Source organism: Callorhinus ursinus, unplaced genomic scaffold, assembly GCF_003265705.2.
Source record: "Callorhinus ursinus isolate GAN/ISIS: 27379988/994484 unplaced genomic scaffold, GSC_fseal_2.0 scaffold32, whole genome shotgun sequence".
In the NCBI taxonomy this organism is placed as follows: Eukaryota; Metazoa; Chordata; class Mammalia; order Carnivora; family Otariidae; genus Callorhinus; species Callorhinus ursinus.
Window position 1 is genome coordinate 6,151,206 of NW_027397094.1, and position 21,698 is coordinate 6,172,903.

Consider the following 21,698-nt stretch of genomic DNA (forward strand, 5'->3'; position numbering starts at 1 on the left):
GTTAGAAGACACACCTGAAGTTAGCTCGCTCGCTAGTCAACAGTTAGTTGGTACTTCAACCCAAGCGACCGGACTGTAAAGTCCATGCACGTCCTTAAACATCATACTCCACCAACTCCTAAAACTGACTTGGTTCTTGTGAAGACCCAACAAAAGTGCTTTGCAAATGGCAAAGGCACACTTGAAAGCTAAGTTTCCATTTTGTATAAACCACAATGAACACAAATTGGGAATTAGGCCCATTATGGCCACAACCTCAATTTTGTTTGAAAAGTTAATGCTCTCTTTACAATAATCTTGCCATTGACTTTACTTTTATCATTTGAAAAGGTATTAATGCACACAATTAGCATTTTATTATTCTACTTCTGTTATTAACCCCCAAGTTCTTCTAGTCTTTACCAAGAACATTTTTTAAAATCACCCCTTTTAGTTCATTGATCAATGTTTTCTTACTTGGATGTGGAAAGCCTGGGTTTGCTGAGTTAGCTAGAGGTGGTTTTATTGCAAAGAAAATTCAAGATGCCCTATATAATGCTACATATAACTTCTCAGGTCCTTCGTTAACCTGGAGAATTCAAAATATCAGTTGAGCATGAGAAGTAGTGTATTGTGTGAAAGGGGGTAAGATTATGGTTAGGCCTGGAGAGTGTGTGTGTGTGTGTGTGTGTGTGTGTGTGTGTGTGTGGTCAGTTAAGTGTCCGACCCTTGATCTCAGCTCAGGTCTTAATCTCAGGGTCATGAGTTCAAGCCCCATGTTGGGCTCCACGCTGGGCGTGGAGTCTACTTTAAAAACAGAGAAAGAGAGAGAGAGATGGTGTGATAACGCTTCCTGAAGAAATTATCTGAAAGCTAGGAGAGATTTTTCTGTGGGAAGTTTTTCTTTACAGTAAAGAAAATAGAGCACAGCAAATTATACAGATTAAAGACCCAGTGATTGGTGTTCTCTAATATTAATAAAGGAAAATACCAGATTGGTACCGGATTTTTTTCTAAAATTATTCTTTTACAAAACCCAGTATTTGCTTTTGCTTTGGGGCTGAACTAATAATACTGCTTAAAAAAATAAAACGATGCGACATCTGGAAACTCCAATTTCAAGATCATTCACCAAACCCAAGAATGACTATGAGAAAGAACAGGGACCGAGAAGAGGAAGATACTCCATTGACGTTTAAAGGACAGAGTGTGGCGTGCCCCACTTGCGGCCATGATTTTTAGAGGGAACCTGGACTAGATAAATCCTCAAGTCATTTTATCCTACAATTAGGTCATATTGAAAATACTATTCAAAGGTGTCGGGAGAACCAAATGCTATTTCCTAGAGCACAAAGCAAAGAGTGTGTGTGTGCGCGTGTGCATGTGTGCGCGCACACGCAGGTGTGTGCATGTGCGTGTTTTAATCAATTCAACACTAGATGGCTCTAGTTACAAAACCAATACGTTTCAAAAGTCTAAAATCCTGAGATGTGATAGCAGAGAACAGATGGATTCTAACCTTGTGGATCAAATTCTGCCCTCTTCCCAAGTCTTAGAGGCATTAAGAACAGCACCAAGCTTTCGGGTTTAAAACGCTGGGCACCTCTGAAAGAGCAGGCTTACCTCCTAGAAGTTCTTACCTCACAGATTCAAACTCAGCACTGACATAGCCTTGAGGATGTAGGTTTAATTTGCTCTGTAATTATTCCGCTCCGCACTCTGATAGTACCCTAGTATTTTCAAATCACCTTCACATAGGCCAATTCATTTGACCCTCTCCATAACCACAGGGGAGATGTTGTCCTCATCAAAGGCAAGGACAGTGAGACTCACACAGGGGGCAGAAACTTGCCCAAGGTTACTCCTGTGTGATAGCTCATAAGTGATACAGCTCATAAATGATAAGGCTGGCACTGGATTCCCCAAGTCCCAGCTCCTGGCTCAGAGTTCTTTCTACACCACAGACAAGAAGAGAGAATTAGATGTTTGCCCTATGTAGTCTGTCTGGCATGGCCCTTTCATTTTTAAGAATACTCCATTCCGATTCATTAAATACCCCCATTAAATACCCAAAATGTATTTTGAACTCTTAAGAAATTGAGAACAGTGAAGAAATCTATTTTTGAGGGAGGAGAGGGAGGATTTTTGGCGAGGAGGGAAACTTCTTGCTATTGGTAGTCTTTGGTTTTGAATTGCATTTGAAGTTTTTTAAAGCTTTTATGTTTTACCTAAACCATCAATAAATAATCAATGCTTTTTACCCAAATATTCCAGCTCTGCAGGGTGGCAAAGTCAGTTGGATATTTAAGGCAAGATTAGTTAAAATCCATAAGCCAAATAATTCACAGGCAAATGATTGCTGATAACTAGCATTTAATGAGCATTCACGATGGACCACTCTGCATATTTCTTCCTTCATCCATTCTTTCTTGCTCCAATTCCACCACCCTAATCTCAACCACCATTACCTGCCACCTCTCTAACTGGTTTGCCAAATACTTCGCCTGCCTCAAATCCAACTCTCTAACTTTTATTTGAATATATATATGAATAAATGACTCTAAGACAAGCACATATTGATTTTTTTAAAAAGGAAAGAGGTAGGCAATGTTATCCCACAACAATTTGTTCTCAACCTTACAGCCAAAATATACAAATAGATCATGTGGTTCACTTTCTTAAAATCCTTCCAGTGACTTCCCATTGCCTGGGGACAGCACTGGAAGTCTATGGATCCAGCGTCTTTCCCTCACTTTGCCCCCCACACCTGGCCTTCTATCAGTTATCTGAATGTGCCAAAGCCATTCACACTGTGCTCTTTCCACCTGCAGTAATGTCCAGCTCCGCGCCTACCCCCTTCAGGTCTCAGATGTTCTGGAAGTTTCCTCAACTCCCTCCCAGGTCCACACTAGCTTAGGTCCCTATGTTGAAAGCTTTGTTTAGCATCCTGTACTCCTCCTTTGTAATACTTACTCCAACTCTATTTAATTAAGTATTTGGGGGAGTATTTGCTTAATGCGTATATTCTACATCCAGTTTGTCAACTCCTGAATCCCTGAAGACTAATATATTATTTTGAAGCTTTTAAAATTGTGCTTCACAATAAATTTTAGATCATAACCAGTACACACACACACACAAAACAGAAAAGTTTCATGAACATGTCCCTTCGGCATGCAACTCACTTGATAATTTCTACTCTGTTTTAAAAATGTTGGCTACAACTCAGTTTATTGAGTTTATAGCCCGCTAATAGACTCAACCCTCATTTGAAATAACCACTCATCTAACACAATGCTCAGTAGATAGTAGGTCCTTGGTGATCATTTATGGAACAGACAAATGAAAAAATACTTACCAGCTACTACTTAAAATGATTTGTTTTTGTTTGCGTTGGATAACGGTTGACTGATTATGGCTTGGTCCCTCCCCGGAGAATGGGGCCCCAGAAGGGCTAACCCCAGCCATTCTGGGTACAGTTATTTCCCTTGACTGGACTGATGGGATCAGGGTCATGGGGTGATTTCCCCTTGCCCCCGTGCCACAGACTGTCCCCTTAACTACCCTCCAGAAAGAGAGATTGTTCGTTATTTCCCTGTTTGCTGCAGACTGTTATATCACTATCACGGCAAAAAGAGAGGATTTAGAAAATAAAAAACTTCCCAGCAATATTCTAATGACACCAAATGCATTATTGTCTTTGCTCTTACGATTCATATGTCAATTGTCCCATCTAATTATCAGGCTTTAGGGCTATCTTATTTTCCAACACTTTGGCTTAACATGAGTACAGCCCTATCTTGTTGAACACCAGGACCCCTCAAAGAAGAAAACAATTCTTTTGATTAACTAGTTAATAAATGCCTTCATTTACCTGTGGCGTTTTTCTGTTTCCACCAGACACCTAAAATCCCGGGCTTTTCTCTCATCTCTACTTCTCGCCATCCAGGCATCTACCACGCAACATGACAAAGAAAACCCTCCCAGGACTGACAGTCTTAAAATATCAACCATTCTCTGCAGGACCAGGCAAAGTCAAGGTCAGGATTCTCCCTCCATGTGGGAACCGTTAGAGCCCAGGCTGAGCTTTCTCCAGAGCAACCAGGGAAACTACTCAGTGGGGGGTCCGGTCCCAGGGGCTTGTGCAGGGGTGTGTCCTTCATGTAGCAGCGGTGCAGCCACAGGGAGCTTGAGTCCTCCCGTCCCCCCGCCCCAACCCCTGCCGAGCTCACTCCCAGGGCACAACTCCAAGGCAAAGGGCGTGTTCTGTCACCCCTGGTCACGCATCCATTTGGGAGAAGCGGAAGCAAATCGAAGGCTTCCACGAGTCTGAGAACTGAAAACTGGAAGCAGAATGAACATTCCAGCAACAAGCTTTACATTCAGCATTTTAGATTCCCACGTGTGTGGTTGACACCTCTTCCTCTACGTCCATATTCTGGAAGGATTGTTCATTCCGCACTTTTCCTGTGGCCCATGTGCTTCGGTTAATAGTCGGCTCCTAGAAAATCAGACTCCTCTTATTTGAACTGAAGCCAAGTGAGGGTAGCCTCTAATTCTAGGGGGCTGGGGGCTTCTAAACCCTTAAGCCAAAATATACTCAAAATTGGGAGGGTTTTGAGTTTTTTTATTTTTTTTAAGTGGGCTTCACACCTTTAAGAATTTCCTCCACACGCTAGAGCTCTTACCAGAGAACTTCGAATCTCCAGGTTAGATCTTTGAAAATGTCACTTTCTTTATTTTTCAAGAAACACAGTTACCACTGAGGTTTCAAGCCATGAACTTCAAGCTTCAGATCTCCTGTAACCCAGTCCACAGCTGACAGTTATGCTTTCACAATGATGGGCCCTCTTAAAATCCGTAGGAGCAGCTTGCATAAAAAAGAAGCCGGTTTCCCCACCCCAATCTGACCCTATTTACTTGGTTACATAAATGCTTTGTGTATTTCATTTTTATAAGCCAGCATTTATCTGCATACTTGACCTGAAACTCCACACTTTACTCCATGCAATACAGTGATATAAAAAAGCATGAAAAAAAGGAAGAAAGAAAGACTCTCCCAAATTTACTTTAGCCTTCATATCCCTTTGACGGAAAAGAAAACAGGGGCACTCACATAAATAATAGTTACCCAAACCGCAGCGAGTTCTGCTTTTTAAATACGTAACTCACGAAAACAGCTTCAAAAGCATTATTCACATCAACGGTTTTTAAGGCAAAATATATTTTAATGTTGTAAACAAAGGAGCCTGGCTGTTTTGTAGATTCTGCGGGCTGTAGTGACCCAGTTATCTGGTCAAAGGGCTGTATGGATGCGAGGGACAGAGCGAGTTAAAGTTTAACTTTCAGGAATTGTAAACCAAACCTAAAGCCACTGAACCTTTGGAGTTTGATATGTTGATTAGAGAATAACCAGAGTGACACGTTGAACGCTCCATAATCAAGGAAACCTTTTCCGGGTGGGGATCTCTGATCACTCAGGTACAGTCCATGTGTTTTGCTTTTTCTTGCTTCAACTCTGTGAAACTGTGCAGTGTGGCTCAGTGGGAATGCAATGAGAAGAGCTTCTATCCTCTTCTATTAGTCTAATACAGGGTGCTTTCTGGCTGGTTTTTATACTAATGGAGCAACGTGAAAACAAGAGAATATATTGGAAGAATCGTATAATCTCAGAATGAAATGGCAGCCATCTTCGGCTTCTTGATGTAATCAATTTCTGGGGCTAAAGAGTAGATTTACTGCCTTGGGTTCAAGAGCGGGGCTAACGTTTCCGAGAAGTTTATTTAGCCATGGCCAGACAGCTGGGAGCGTTGTGGTTGACTGTTTCTCCTGGTCCCAGGACCCCCAGAAACATAAAAAAAATGTAATTAAAAGAGGAAGAGCACTAACATCACTGGCAGATTCTGACTTCTCCGTGTAGGTCGTAATTTCTACCATACCTTAGATTTCATATTTTCAATTCTCTCCTTCCCTCACCTTTGTCCTTCGCAACCACCCGAAACCACAATCTAAAACACAAAACCCCACAGAAAATAAACCCACCCAAAATCACCTGGGTGAATTCTTGCTATTTCATTTCCCAGGATCCTACTCACCAAAGGAATGCCTTAAGCTATTCGCTTTTCATTCTAGCAAAAGTAAAAAAAAGAAAACAAAAACACATGGAAAATGACTGGCTATGAATGTGTTAAATCGCAACCTTGGGGATAGCTAATTATTAGATCTTTTTCTTGGGTTGGTTTGGGCAACCATGCTGCTGTGGATATATGTTTCACATGATTATTTTGTTCACTCCAGAAAGATGATTCACAACCAAAATACGCTACGATTGTATCTTAAGAAAGGTGTCAGAGCACTTAGCAGGAATATCCATTCCTACCAGAAATCTCTTAAACTCTGATTGAAATACTTTTGTCCCATGATTACGAAAACGAATTCTGAGGCTCCAAGTTAAACAAGTGTATTTACGGTAGGACCGTTCAGATGTGTATTGTGTATCTTCAAGAAGGTGAGGGACACAGTATTATTTGTGCACTGCGCAGGATTGGTGTTTTGCAAAATATACACCGAGAAGCTCAACTTTTGTTAGAATTTAGAAGCTTCAAAGGTGTGTTGGTCTGGTCTGAAATATCCTTTATGATAATGTGCTGAGGCATATACGGTAGGAACGTAAGTCTAGAGATGATAGTGCTTACTAGAATAAGAGCATTTACTTGTTGAAGGGCAAAGGCCTTCCCCTGCGAAATACAGAATAATAGACAAATGACTTATTGGTTCATATTGCAGGGCCATATTTTCTGGAATTATATTGATACTGCCCATTTGAGACAATTCTCAGATTTTGCTGTTCCAATTTATTATTTATCAGGTATAAGGGAAGGGGGAAGGGAATTGGGAAAAAGAAAGGAAAAGAAAAAAAACTTAGTGGGCAAATATGAATTGACAGGATGGATAGGAAAAACACTGAATATTTAGTTATTATTTTTAACTGGGCTAATAATACCAAGTTGTTTTGTGTTGTTTCAAATATGACATTTCTTACACTGTACTCAGTGGACGTTAATAAATGTGGCTTAAAAAAGAGGACCCTGTTGTCAAGTTGAGGAAAGGTAGTCAGACACTTTAAAGCAGATCTTGTTATTAGGTGGACATTTGGAGTGATACTAACAATAAGAGATGTTGATTGAGCATTATATGGCCAAGTGTAGTCCTGAGCACTTTCCATGCATCCATCTATATTATTCTTAAACCAGTCCTATGAGGTAGATACTATTACAACGTTTTACTAATGAGAAAATTGAGCAGGGACTAGTTACCTAAGAAGGCTCCACATCATCCGGTTGGGAAGCAAAGAGCCAGATTCCCCAGCCAGATGGTCTGACTCCAGAGCCCACACGTGTCACCATCGTAACTGTCCTCCCAGGGACTGAGGATTTACTGTGTGTGTAAATGTATGCACTTCTTCCGAGCATCTAGGACTTTGAGATGTTTCATTTCCTCAGCTTCATTTACAACAGAACATCTTTCAGGAACATCTATTAACATGTCTCTGAAAGCGGATTCCTCAGAACACAGTTTCAGAAAGAACAAACCCCTTTTAGAGCTCCCGTCCAGCATTCATAAAACCAGAACCAACTGAAATCACCACAGCTAAAAACATCTGAGGGACCTGATGGCTTAGCTATCTTCCATCAAACAGGACCATGCCTCTCGTAGAGACTTTCCAGATTAACTCTAGAAAGAACACCAGACTCTTCTCCTGACAGAGCGTGGCTGGAAGGCAGGTTCCCAAACTCCCGAGCTGTGTGGCCTCAGGCACACTACTTAACTTCCCTGAATCTCAGATTCCTCGAGTGGGCCGTGGGGATAGAATCCACCCTGCAGAATTCAGTGAAGATTAAATGAGATGACACAGCAAAAGAGTTAAAGCATCATCCCTGGGACTTGGTAGGAGTTCGGCAAAACTCACTTCCCCTTCCCATTTCTCTATTTGTAACCATCTCCAAAAAAATATCCTGAAACTTTCCAGACTTACCCATTAGCTGCTCTTTGTCAAAACTCTACTGATATAATAATAATAAAAAAAAAACTCCACTGATATAGTAAATCAAAAACTACAAGCAAATAATACAGTCCTGATTAGTCACCAAGAGTAAACGTATTCTATTTATCCAGACAAAAAGACAAAACCTATTTTCTTTTATTCTAAAAAGACCGCAGCAACAACAACAAAACATAATATGCTTTTATTTTAGGGAATGTTGCTCAGGGAAACTCTTAGCTAAACACCCAATGCCCTTTTCTCCGAAACCCACCGGGCAGCCTGCGGTGGTGGGTGTTCATTTCATCACACAGCCAGTCGATGTTACAAATCTGTTTCAATAACTGTCTTTTAAAATCCTGTCATCCCTCAGCAAGCTGGGGAGTACGCTGGGTACTGTTGCACAATTGTTGTCATTACCTGATGTGTATCTAAATGACTCAATCAGTTTAAACAAGATGGTACTGATCGATGGTGGATAAACACCATTTGATCTTATTCATGGAAACAGTAACCAGGCTCCTGTAAAGTGCAGTTCTAACAGTCCCAACGCCCCCTGGGGAAAGCATCTGGAAAAGGAGAAGCACCATTGCAGTGACATTACCTATTAGAAATCTAAACACCATCTGCTCCTTGGCAGATACTGTAAGATGCAGGAAGTTCTTAACCAATAGTTCCTGCTGATTGGATCAGGAGAGCTGATCCATCATTGGAGTGCATCCAACTCAATCCAACTAGAATCTCAGTCTTAAGAACTATGTAGAACATTTAACTTAATAAATTAAGGTTTTTGTGTTGAATATTTTCGATTCATCCAAACCAAAAATTTCAATATTTCCTTTTATAATCACGGCTGCCTCGACTAAAATATGCTGGTACTTTGAGCTCCCTAATTTGATCTTTTTAAAGATATATAAACTTAGCTTCTTTTTTTCCTAATATGGATATGTATGTGGAATTTTATCTATGTAGGGTATTAGCAACCATGTGGACAATATTTTACAGGTTTGTTTCTTCCAATAGGGCTCCGTCCCTGGTAATAGTAGGAGGAAGGGCATAATATGGACTAAGATAACCCCCTCCAGTTTGCAAGGGTATGCACAATGTTCTGCCCCCAGCAACAATATGGCTAAGAGAATTTGCACATGACAATCTGGCCGGATGGAACGACTAAGTGAGCAAACTGGTTGGCAAGTCTATAAAATCCCGCCTTCAGTGATGCAGTAATGTCTCCCTTCTTCCCGCAGTTAAAAATGATCATTGTTTTGGGGATGCCCAACTGATTCAAAGAACCTTACACTTAACAGAGCAGAATTAACTACTGTTACTACCTCTTTTCTATAGGATATTCTAGCTTACAAAGCATTTTAGACAGAAGCATTTAACTTTAAAAAAAAAAAAGATTTATTTATTTGAGAGAGAGAGACAGAAAGAGCATGAGCAGAAGAGGCAGAGGGAGGCTCTGAAGCAGACTCCGCACTGAGTGCAGAGCCCAGCGCAGGGCTCGATCTCCCAACCCTGAGATCATGACCTGAGCCAAAATCAAAAGTCAGACACTTAACCGACTGCGGCACTCAGGTGCCCCTAGACTTTTTTAATGCCAAATTTCTTCATGGTCAATTCAGCATGCCTACTTTCTTCAGGGAGCTCAGTCATTACAGCTCATTCCAGTTGTGCAAACCTGTTAACCGCAAGATGCTCACGCAGAGTCTAGAAGCCCAGCTGGGCTCACGCAGCAGAGGGCGGATTACACAGGGAGCTTCACCTACTGTACTGGACATAACTGCCCCGGTGATGAGTAACTAAGAGGTTAGATGAAACTAGGAAGAGAGAGGGCACCTGGGTGGCTCAGTCGTTAAGCGTCTGCCTTCGGCTCAGGTCATGATCCCAGGGTCCTGGGATCGAGCCCCGCATCGGGCTCCCTGCTCCGCGGGAAGCCTGCTTCTCCCTCTCCCACTCCCCCTGCTTGTGTTCCCTCTCTCGCTGTGTCTTTCTCTGTCAAATAAATGATAAAATCTTAAAAAGAAACTAGAAAGAGAGGATGAGAATCCCCATAGAAGGTGAGAGGAAATCTAGTCCCATAGGAGTCCCAGAAGGAAATGATCCTACAAAGATTTCGAGCACGGCACGTGAAAGAAGTGAAGGGAGGGATGCCGGACTATCTCCCGGAACACTGGCTGGGCGTTCGCAGGGTTTTAGGTATCAAGGCAACTTTCTTTCCTTCCTCTCAATTCACCTTTACATTCTTCTGTCCAGCTTTTCTGTTAGGATTGCGTTTAGTGCTCATCTTTCCAGCTGGGGGCTTCTGCATGAAGTTAATTCGCTTCTTAGATTTGTTTAAACCCCTAATCCCTCCGGTTACTTTCTGTGGCAGTCAGAGGTCAGACGCTGATACCATGCAGTGGGAGTCTGTGTTGGCACATGGAAATGACCAGGTCAGGGATCCTCTTGCCTGAAGACACCCCGCAGTGCCTCACAATGCGGGCAGTGACTGCCGACTGGTTAGAATCAGCACCCTATGATGATGATGATGATAATGATATGAATAATAGCTCTTCCATGCTGGCACAGCTCCTGCCACATGCGGGGCTTGGAGATTCACTCCTTCAACCCTGTGGGGTTCTGTGGAGTGGGTGCTATTGCAATAAAGAGGTCAAGTCTTAGGACCATGGAGAAACTTGCACAGGGTCACGTGGCTAAAAAGTGGTGGAGACAGGAGTGAACCCCAACAGTCTGGCGCATACCACTCTGCAGACAGGGTGTGAATAGAGCATAGAGAAGCACTGGATCTTGGGACTGGAACTAAATTTTGAGGTTCTTTTACTGGACAGAGAAGAGTTAAATGAGTTTCCCAAGGATAAAAGACATTTTTGTTGTTGTTGTTAGGGTAAGAACCCAAGTGTAGACCTCCAGCCCTTAGTAATTGCCCTGAATGACTTGACTTCCTGACACCTAAATTCTGCTAGGGTCTGAAGACACAGCACCTCCCACCTGGAGGCCACACCCTTCCCCCCCCGGGGGGAAAGAATAATTGGGCTGCTAGGTCTATAAATGCTCAGGGAGTCCCATATTTAAACTGCCCTAATTTGGAGCTTTAAATGGAGACCCAGATATTCCCAAATAGCAGCTCCACCAGCCTCAATGGAATTATTCATTTAGGATAATAAGAGTATGCTTCCAGAAGTTCCTTGTCAACATACACATTAGTTGGGAAACAGGGTATGAGTGATAGGGACACTTTGAAGTATTGACATTCAGGGACACATTAGCCTAAAATCACTTAGCAAATTAACTAGCCTGGCAAAGCCATTCCAAGAAGAGCATTTAGGACATGTAAGTTGTGATGGTAGGGAAGAGAAGAGGGAGAAGAGAAATGGCCAAGGATGGAGGTGTTCTAGGGAACCAAGAAGAAAATTTAAGATATTCGAATAACAGCTATTTGTCTGATCTTTGAGGAAGAATTTACTTATGAATTTTGAATGATTACTAAGGACATTTGAGCATCACAATTACCAGATTCCTCCATGTTTCTCCCTCACTGTAGAACAGGTAGTTAAGACAGGAGCACTGGCCAGAATTGGAATCATCCAAGAATGCTAGTACATGGCCTTTTAGGATATTTTAAGACCAGAGAAAAACCCGTAAAGCCTAGAAACTCTTCTTCTCACTTGCCTTTCAAAACAAGCTATAATGTCAAATACTTCCTATAATAATAATTTAGTATCTCAATATTTCAAAGGATCCCCTAAAGCACAGTGATCTAAAGGATGGATTTATAGCATGGCACATGGAGAAGAGAAGACATTTGCACTGCTAAAGAAGGAGGGTCCAGACCCAGAATGCCTGGGCTTGAATCCTGGCCCCACCACTTCCTAGCTATGTGACCTTCAGCAAATTATTGAATTTCTCTGAGCCTGTTTCCTCTTCCATAAGATCAAGATTATTTTGTGGATTGGATCAGAAATTACACATAAGGCGCTTAGAACAATAGCAAACAAGTGTGCACAAACCTTAGCTAATGCAGCTGGAACAGTCATCTCATTCCTGTGCTGCTTTCCTAGAAGAACATGGCTAGAAACAGAGAGAGGCTATGAGGTCAACATGTAGAAAATTGGAGGTCAGTTGGCTGAGAAATAACTCTCCCCTGCGCTGGCCTGTGGAGCAAGTTACGGACAATTTCTCTCTGACATGGTTGCAGTTTTTCCAAGACAGAGACGTTCTCCGTCGCAGTCAGGGGCTCCTAACTAAGTCAGGATAAAATGATTAGAAGGAACCTGGATCATTAGCAAGGTAGCAGAATAGCAATCTGAATCTTCACACCAGAGGGCAAGCCTCTGGGCCTGTGTTATTTTCATGATGACAACAAAGAACCCATCAGGACTCGAAGCCACTTTCAAAGATGCAGATTGAAGAATAGCAGGATTCTTAGCATGACAAAAACGCAGGCATGAGATAATACAACCTGTCCCCAAATCAGTCCCCTGCACAGGCAGGACAGCAGACCCCTGAAGAGAAAATTATGGGGGAAGGGGCAAAGTGGAGCACCACGACTGAGGAGGAAGGGGTTGGGGATTGGAGTCTACCTCAAGGGGCGTGGCTGGATGGACGGGCAGGAAGGAGATCCCTTGGGATTACCGCGTTAATCTGTCCACCGGGACTGCCTGATGGGCCCCTTGCTCAGGTTCAGCATGATTCTAGATGCTGTGTTAGATACAAAGATGTATTACACTTTGTCCCTACTTCAAGGGGCCCAGGAAGTGTTCCCCAAAGGCCCAGTCGCAGTCTTAGGATATTTCACGTCTCCCTTCCTTCTCCAAACTCTCTTACTTCGCTGGAAAATGCATACTATTTACTATGCTACGTTGAGGGTTCCTGAAAGGCAAAAAAAGGTATCCTATTTCTTTTTCAATGGGCAGACCTAACACATTGCTCTGCACATAACAGGTTCAGCCTCTTGTTTGCTGAACAGCAGAGCCACCAACCTGGGGAGAGCAGGAGAAGAGGTAGAAGAGGCCAAGGAAAACAGCACTGAGTGCCCCATCTCCTACTCTGCCCTATGTACTTGTCCTGTCTTTTTGCATCACTATGACAACACTATGAGGCAGGCATCATGATCCCCAATTGCAAAATGAAGAAGCTGGGATCTGGGTAAACAACTTGATCTAAGTTCATGAAGTTCTTAAGGGTAGAGCCCCAACATTGGAATCTAAGTCAGTCTGAATCCATGATCCCATGGTGTGTCTAGCGGGCCACCCGCCCCGCTCGGAAATCAAGAATGAACACCAAAGGGCAAAATACTGGGTGTTTTATCATGTGGCGACACTAGAAAATTAGGACAGAGAGAACCAAGTCTGGAGTAGTCAGAGAGGCTATATGAAATTTCCACTCAGTCCAGCAAATCTGTATGATGAAGTGTCTACAGAGTGCCGGGCTCGGTGGAGGGGCTGGAAATGAAAAGATGAGTGCCTGTCCTTGGGGACGGGATGGTCCTCCCTCTCTTCATTTTCCCACCTGTCCCTACACTAGTCCTTCTGCCTCTAATATATTCTCAGTAACACTCATGGCATCTCCTTCCTAAAGTGCGCAGCTGAACCTGTCAGCGTTCTGTGCTGACTTCATAATAAAGCAAGGACACTCCATCATGCATTCAGCATCCCATCCATACTCAACTCCTCCACCACCCAGGCTGTTTTCACTTCTACCTCTGTCCTCTAGAGTCCCCATCTCCCTTCTTCTCTTGACTCTTAGGCTCCTGGACTAGCCCGAGTAGAGAGAAGCTATCCACTGGAAGTTAATATAAAGTTGGGCACGTTTGATAGGTGATGACACTGGTTGACAGGGTTGTAGAATATGGAGCCATGGAAAGTCTTCATATAGAAAGTAACATAATAAAATGGTCAAGAAAATTAACAAGTGTTACGCAGAGGATGTTAGAGTTAGAAAAAAAAGGCCAGAGGTCAAGGTAAGAAAACAATCCAGGTATGAAATCGTGATTGCATACATGATAATTAATGGCCGTGGGAATTCAAAAGAAAGGCAAAGTATCAGAACTCAGTGGCAGATTAGACATAAGGAGAAAGAACTTATAAGGACAATTTATGCCAAGGCATGAAAATTAGCATAAAACCAGAACTTCCACAATCCAGTTTCTTGAAAGGGAACATAAGGTTGCCTTCCATTATGAGTGTCAGATCACCTCAGGGCTACTGTCCTACAGAGCTTTAGATAGTTGGATTTTTGTAAGCTCCACTCGAGGATCAAACATATTTTATTAATCAGTGGTTGGCAGTCTTGGTGAGAATTGAGTGTTCAACCTAATTTTTCCAAATTGGTCTGAGGAAACCAGATGCAGCAATTAAGTTCAAAAGGACAATCTCCACTGGAAAAAAAAGAGACATAATAACACGAATCCAAGGATGAATGAAACACAGCACTCAAAGCTCATCAGGCCCCTGTAATCTGCCACACAAATAACTGGTCCCAGGGCTATTGAATAAACATCTGCTTTTAGACTGAGAGACAGCTACATGGCATGCTATGATTACCACTTTCCCAATTTGTAAGTCAACTTAGAAATGAAACATAGATGCAAAGACATTTTGTTCTTCTAAAGCTATGCCAGCCTAGAATTTCTAACCTCTGCCAATTCTCTTTCCCAGGGATCCTTAAGAGAGTGGGGCATGATGGGAAGAGTTGGGCATCATGACTAAGTGAAGAGAACACAACAGCCATCTGTAGCCTGATCTTACAGTTACTGGGCACATGACTGCCCTGCAGCCACTTATGTATGTGTATTAGCCAGGGTTCTCCAGAGAAACAGAACTGGTATTCCAATCAGTACATACACAAAAATGGTTTGGTTGTTGTCATTGTTCTGGTATGTGTAAGATACCCGGACTAGTGACTAGCACCTCTCAGATACATCTACCAGTCCATCTAAAGGGATTTATTGTAAGCAGTTGGCTTGCATGATTATGGAGGCTGAGAAGCCCCAAGCCCTGAAGTTGGCGAGCTGGAGGCCCAGGCCAGACGATGTGTATTTCCAGCCGGAAGTCAGCCGGCATGAGATGCAAGGGCCAGTGTTTCAGGCTAAGTCCAAAGTCCAGAAAAGATGGATGTCCCTGGGAAGGCAGAGTTCTCTCTCACTCAACGTTTTTGTTCTCTCCTGGTCTTCAATGGATTGGATAAGATCCACCCACATTTGGAGAAGACAATTTGCCCTACTCAGTCTATCTTTAATCTCATCCAGAAAGACATTTACAGACATACCCAGAATAATATTTGGCCAAATGTCTAAGCATCCTGTGGCCCCGTCCAGTTGACACATAAAATTAGCCATCGGAGTAGAACCTTAATGGGCTCTAGAGTTCATACACTGTCTGATTGTAAAGCTCTGCATTTCTTCCCCACCACCCACTCCACCCTCCGACACATGCAGTTTCCACCCGCTGTTAATGATTTCCCAAATCATTTTTGGACTAAAAAACGTGTTCATCTCTCGATCTTCAGTGTTACCAACAACAGGTCACGTATGAGAGTCTTTCAGAGTTTCTGATCGTCTTATTCAAGCTGAGCTGAGGCTGAAGGATTTGGAAAGGAGTTGGTGGGGTCAGAGCCAGCTACAAAAGGAAAGCAGTGTATGGAGAGGTCTCCCGTGTGATATCATGCTACCAACCCTAGCTGCCAGGAGTTGGGTCACACCCGTGTGTATATACACATTCATGTCCACACACGCATGCTTGGGAGTTCAGACATATACACACCCATATAACTATGCCCCTCCAGAGGCAGCAGCTTGAGTTTGTCTCAGCCAGGAAGACTGTGGAAAGGAGCATGGGAACGAGGCCCAGCAAGTCACAGTGGGAATATAAACAACTTATTGGTCGGTCCTCATAGAAAAAGAGTTGAAAACAAATCACTTGAGCCAGAAGCTAGTAAGAATGTGATTTTTTTTTTTTTGGCATTTCTAAACACTAGCATTAGGAAAACATTTATTCATTAGGAATGATGAAAATATAAACAATTATTAGAGAAAATATGGAATCATCCCCCCTTTTCTCCTATCATCTAGTATCTACCTTTCTTTTATAGGCTTTTTTCTCTTTAATACAATGTTCTTTACATGATATCTATCCCGTCTCTTTAGCAGGTGGGATAAATTCAATTACCGTCAATTGTTTTGTTTTGACATTTAACACGTATAGACTTGAGCTTCATTCAGCAGTTCTCAACTCAGCTGCCAATCAGTACCACTTTGGAGGCTTACAAATAACCGTTTCCAGGCCCCTCTCCCAGACCGGGTGAATCTGAATCCCTCTAGGGTGGGGGGGATGCTGCCCCAGTGCAAGTGATTATTAGGTAAAGTCAGGCAGGGAGTCTGCTCTTTCTCCATAGCTCCTGCATCTCTTATCAGCTGTCAGCTCATGTTGACGAAAGCTATTCTTAAATGATTTTATTTTTAGTGCCAGTTTGGAGTATGCTGTATAGTGGTACCATATTTTAAGGATAGGGCCCTGCTTAGCAAGTTATGGCAAGTCATGAACAAGGAATTTGTTCAAACTGGACACATCCTCTGAGCAGAAGATTACAGTGAAGTTGTTTTTTGGAGCATGATAGGGGGCGCCTGGGTGGCTCAGTCGGTTAAGCGTCTGCCTTCAGATCATGTCACGATCCCTGAGTCCAGGGATCAAGCCCTGCTTGATGGGGGGGGGGGCGGTCCCCGCTCAGCGGGGAGTCTGCTTGTCCTTCTGCCCCTCCCACCCACATACCCCCGCTCGTGCTCGTGCACGTGTTCCCTCTAATAAATAAAATCTTTTTTAAAAATTCAGGAGGGGGAGATTTAACAGAGTGAATATGACTTGCTAAAATCCAGGAATGCTTGCAGTTAAATCCGAAAGTTCTATTTTGACAAAGCATGTGTAGGTTAATGATTTCTCGTCTGCATTTCCTTGTGTAATTTACAGTTTCAAGCTAAATCCCAGGGATTTAATGGCTTCTTGTTGATAATTTAAAGGGCATTTTAAGCAAATAAATGTGAAATGTCTTTTGAAGCGGATCAAATGTTCCTACTCTATTCTTTCTACTTCAGAATATGCTAAAAAGTGGGAGGTATTCCCACTGGAACACAAATTATGCATTTTTAAATACAGTTTTTAAATGAAGCTATATGGTTCTATTTGAAATTAACTTCCCCTCAAACAAAACAAAATGGATGTCTAGGTGTCAGGACTGTTTTGCAAGAATGATGATCTGTGCACCAGATGGACATGCTTAACTCTCCCAAGAGTTTGGGTAACTTTTTCTTTTCAAATGAGATTGTATCTGATTCCTGATTTTGAATTAGTACTTAAAAAAATAAAAAGAAGAAAAAAATTAGGAGGACACACCTCTCACGCCTTGCATATTTGTGATGCTGAGATTTAGTCCAGGCGAGTGTGTGTATGTAGACACGTATGTATGTACATATCTGCACAGACAAGGACACACACAAAAATTACAATACAGTCATTTGTCCATTATACGTCTGCTTGTTCCTTTTCTCCAATAACTTTAAGTCAGTAGCTCTAATGGAATTTTGTCTGGTATAGTTTCATTTTCTCCATAGATATTTTTACAACAGAGCAATTTCCCTAGTGTCTTAGGTTTTACTAGTTTAAGTTACTCTATCTAGGACTTCAAATGACTCCAAATAAGATGGTATATAGATTTAAACATCAACAAACAGTCATCAAAGTTTATTAAAAAAATTTTTTTTAATTAAAAAAAAAAAACAGTTCCATCTTTTCTTCCAGTAGTTATACAGTGTTTTTGAAGATTTTTTCATTAATCCACTTATAATTTTGGTATCTGCTGTGATATGGTAGGCCAACTTTTTTCTCAAAGTGTCTGTGATCTATCCTTTGAAATGACACCTATCAGCAAATTCCAACATAAACAAAACTACAGGTCTAGACTTTTTTTCTTTCCATTAATCTATTTGTCTATTCCTACGTCTGTTTTAATTTTAACTTTTAATGAGTCCAGTTCCCAGGAATGTTACACACTCAGTATATGTTGTGGTATTTCCTGAATGTTTTTCCTGCCAGGTGAACTTTAGACCCAATAAGTCAAATTTTAAAAATAATTTTATTGAGGTTTAAATTAGTTTGCCTTCGATTAATAATATGGGAAGAACAGATACTTTTTCTTTTTTTTTTAAAGATTTTATTTATTTATTTGAGAGAGAGAGAATGAGAGCTAGCACGAGAGGGAAGAGGGTCAGAGGGGGAGAAGCAGACTCCCCGCTGAGCAGGGAGCCCGATGTGGGACTCGATCCCGGGACTCCAGGATCATGACCTGAGCCAAAGGCAGTCGCTTAACCAACTGAGCCACCCAGGCGCCCAGAACAGATACTTTTCAATAATAACACTTCCATGTATCCAGGCCTTACATCCTTCAGTATAATTTTATCATTTTCTTCATAAAGAGTTTGGATACTTCACATTACGTTTATTCTTACGAGTTTTGTTCATATTGTTCAGATCTTCTCGTTTCATTTGCCATTTCTGTTTCAATGACAAACTTGCTTTTCCTGTTCTTGTAGTATTCCTTTATTCTAATTGTTCTGCACAGTTGATTTACTTGTCTTTAATGAGAATGATTGCTGTGCTTCCCCATTAAGTATATTTGCTGTGTTTTTCTAATGTTCTTCATCAATTTAAAGATGTTTTATTCTATTACTTACAAGGTTTTTTTTTTTCCCTAAACCAATAGTGGGTGTTGAATTTTAAGTGCCAGTTTTAATTTACTGGGATGACTGTGTTTTTTCTTCCTTGTCACTGAAATGAATTAATAGAATCCCTAAAATTGAATAATCTTTGTATTTTGGTGATAAATGCATTGTGTTTATTGTATATTAGTATTTTGAGGCTTTGCTATACGTAGTTTACATCTAGACTTATATGTGATATTGGGGCCTATAGTTTTCTATTTTGTGATATATTTGTCTGGCTTTGTATCAGAGATATGACATTGACAGATTTAGTATAAGTTTTCCATTATTTTGTATGCTTCAAAAGCTTTATATAATGAAATAATTATTTGTTTCTTAAATGATTTGTAAAACTTGCCCAATAAAACCATCCGGACCTTGTGTTATTTAGGAAGAAGACAGTGAGTTCTTTCATTACAAGTGTGTGGTTCTTAGCTTATTCAAATTTTTATTTCACCCTCGAGTTTTCTAGGTAACTGATCATTGCATCCGTATTTGTCAATATACTGATAAAAGTATCAAGAGTCAAGAGCCTCTCTCTCATCTGTGGTTATAGCCATTTTTCCTACCTGTTTTTTAAAATAGGTTTCTCCTTTTTACTTTGTCAAGGTGGCCAGAGGTGCTAACTTACCAGCCTTTCAATCAGCTCTCACATTTATCAAGTCTACAGATTTTTCTGTCTCACTGGTTTACTTTTGATTCCTTCCGATTTCGTTACGTCTACTTTGTTCTGTTCCTGGCCTCTTTAGCGGGACTTTGTTGTAATTTTCAGTATTTTTTTCTAATTAATGATCAACAGTTTCCCCAGAATAGAATCTTGACCACATCTTAGTCTTTGATGACTTATTCTCACTGACAATTCATTAGCATCACTTAGCTTACTTTTTATATTAGTAGAGTAAGGGCTATATATTATATAAAGCTAAAAATAGTCAAAGGAGAATGGCAAACTGATTTGTTTACCTAGTTAGCCTTTTATAATGCCTTACAAATATGAAAATTAACACAAGTGAAATCAGACTACACTGCTGTTTTTAACCTTTTTTTAATTTGATTCTATCCACAAATATCTGTCTGAATTATATATTCTACTAGAACAGTTTTATTAGATGCACTGTGCCACCACTTATTCAAATATTTCTTAATCACTGATATATAGATTGTGTCTAATTTTCATTACAACACTAATGTGCTCTTTCACAGGCACACACGCACACACACACACACTGAAGACTTAAGGATTTTTCCTACTGGGAAGTGACAACAAAGACAAGAAACAACCAGATCAGTTATGGAAGCAACATGAAAGAAGTCAATATAACACTTTCAAAACTGCATTTCTCTTTCCCTCGGACAGTTTCTAGAAAGGAGAATAGCTTTGCAGAAGAACCCAGATGATGCTGAGTCAACCAAAGCATCAGACAAGGAACAAGAAGGAAATATTTATTGAGCACCTTCTGAATGCCCAGCACTTTATTAGGTGCTCTCGTAGCCATTATCTGATTTATTTGGTTCTTTTGCTAAAAGACCAAACAAACAAACCAACAATACCCTTCAAGTTTAGGTATCCGTGCTCCTGTTCTTAGAATAAGAACCAGGGTCTTAGAAAAGTTGAAATCATGGGGCGCCTGGGTGGCTCAGTTGGTTAAGCGGCTGCCTTTGGCTCAGGTCATGATCTCGGGGTCCTGGGATCAAGTCCCGCATCGGGCTCTCTGCTCAGCGGGGAGTCTGCTTCTCCCTCTCTCTCTCTCTGCCCCTCCCCACCTCACTAGTGCTCTCTCCCTCTCTCTCTCTCAAATAAATAAAATCTTAAAAAAAGGAAAAAATAAAATCATTGTGGCAGGATTGAAATTTCCACGTAAGCTGGTCTTTCTCTGAAGACATGTCAACCTAGTATAGAAGGAGGATTTTTTCAATAATTTCAAGTTTACTATATGTACTATGAAAAATTGTCATCTTTCTTTATTTTAAGCCTTGTCTAGGTCCAAATTGCCCAGGCCCAAATTAATGTATGATTCATTACTAATGCCTTAATAACAGAGAAGGAATTCTGGTTAACTTAATTTTTTGGCTGATAATATACTGATTTTTTTCAAAAGATTTTATTTATTTATTTGAGAGAGAGAGAGAAAGCAGGGTCCCAGGACCCTGCGATCATGACCTGAGCTGAAGGCAGCCACTTCACCGACTGAGCCGGCCAGGCGCCCCAATATATTGATTTTTAAAAATAAGATGTCACATATTGGGACTTGGTGGGATGTCTTTATGGCCACATTCTGGAATTTTATGTATGCATATTCTCTGTTAATTTTGCCATGGTTCATGATACATGGCCAACTAAAGAGCTATCACATGAATTCACTTCCAAAGTAAACTTAAGACCGGTTGTAAACATTTCCAGGGAGAACATTAGAGCTGGTTTCTATTTCTTTATCGAGTAGTGCACAGTAATATTTACTCAGCATCAGTAGGCAAATGCATAAACTTTGGTCGTCAGTCCTTCACAGGCCATGTCAATACAATTGGAACTCCTCCTGTGTAAAATTCCCAGGAGATATTAAACGCTTGGAACTCGTGATAAAAACCAGGTACACAACTGACATGCTGTGTGAGAGTTATCATGCAACATCGGTGCACAAACACTGGGGAAGCCCGGACTGGGTCTGGAGAAGTCCCCGTGGCCCATGAAGCCATCACCGACCTTGCTCGCACAGACCCCAATGTCTCCCACCCGGTCACGGAGGAACGTCTCTCCTCTGCTTACTAAGTCAGAAACAGTCTTTCCCTCCACTCCATGCCCTTATTCCTCCCCTTTAGAAAAAGTCCACAAAATACATACAGAAACTTTACCATTAACAAAACTCTATTTCCTGACTAAATTGTCTAGCACGGTGCCTGGCACATAGTAGATATTCCTTTAATACTTTG

The 21,698-nt window shown here is 41.3% G+C and overlaps 1 protein-coding gene across 2 annotated transcripts in view; it reads left to right on the forward strand.

Moving 5' to 3' along the window:
- The first annotated feature begins 5,382 nt into the window (after positions 1–5,382).
- The window catches only part of A1CF (APOBEC1 complementation factor), a 72,254-nt gene continuing 55,938 nt past the window's right edge, over positions 5,383–21,698 (forward strand). For both annotated transcript variants that reach the window (XM_025850984.2, XM_073878942.1), the window contains exon 1: positions 5,383–5,460. The gene's annotated coding sequence lies outside the window, so the exon portion shown is untranslated. The remainder of the gene's footprint in view (positions 5,461–21,698) is intronic.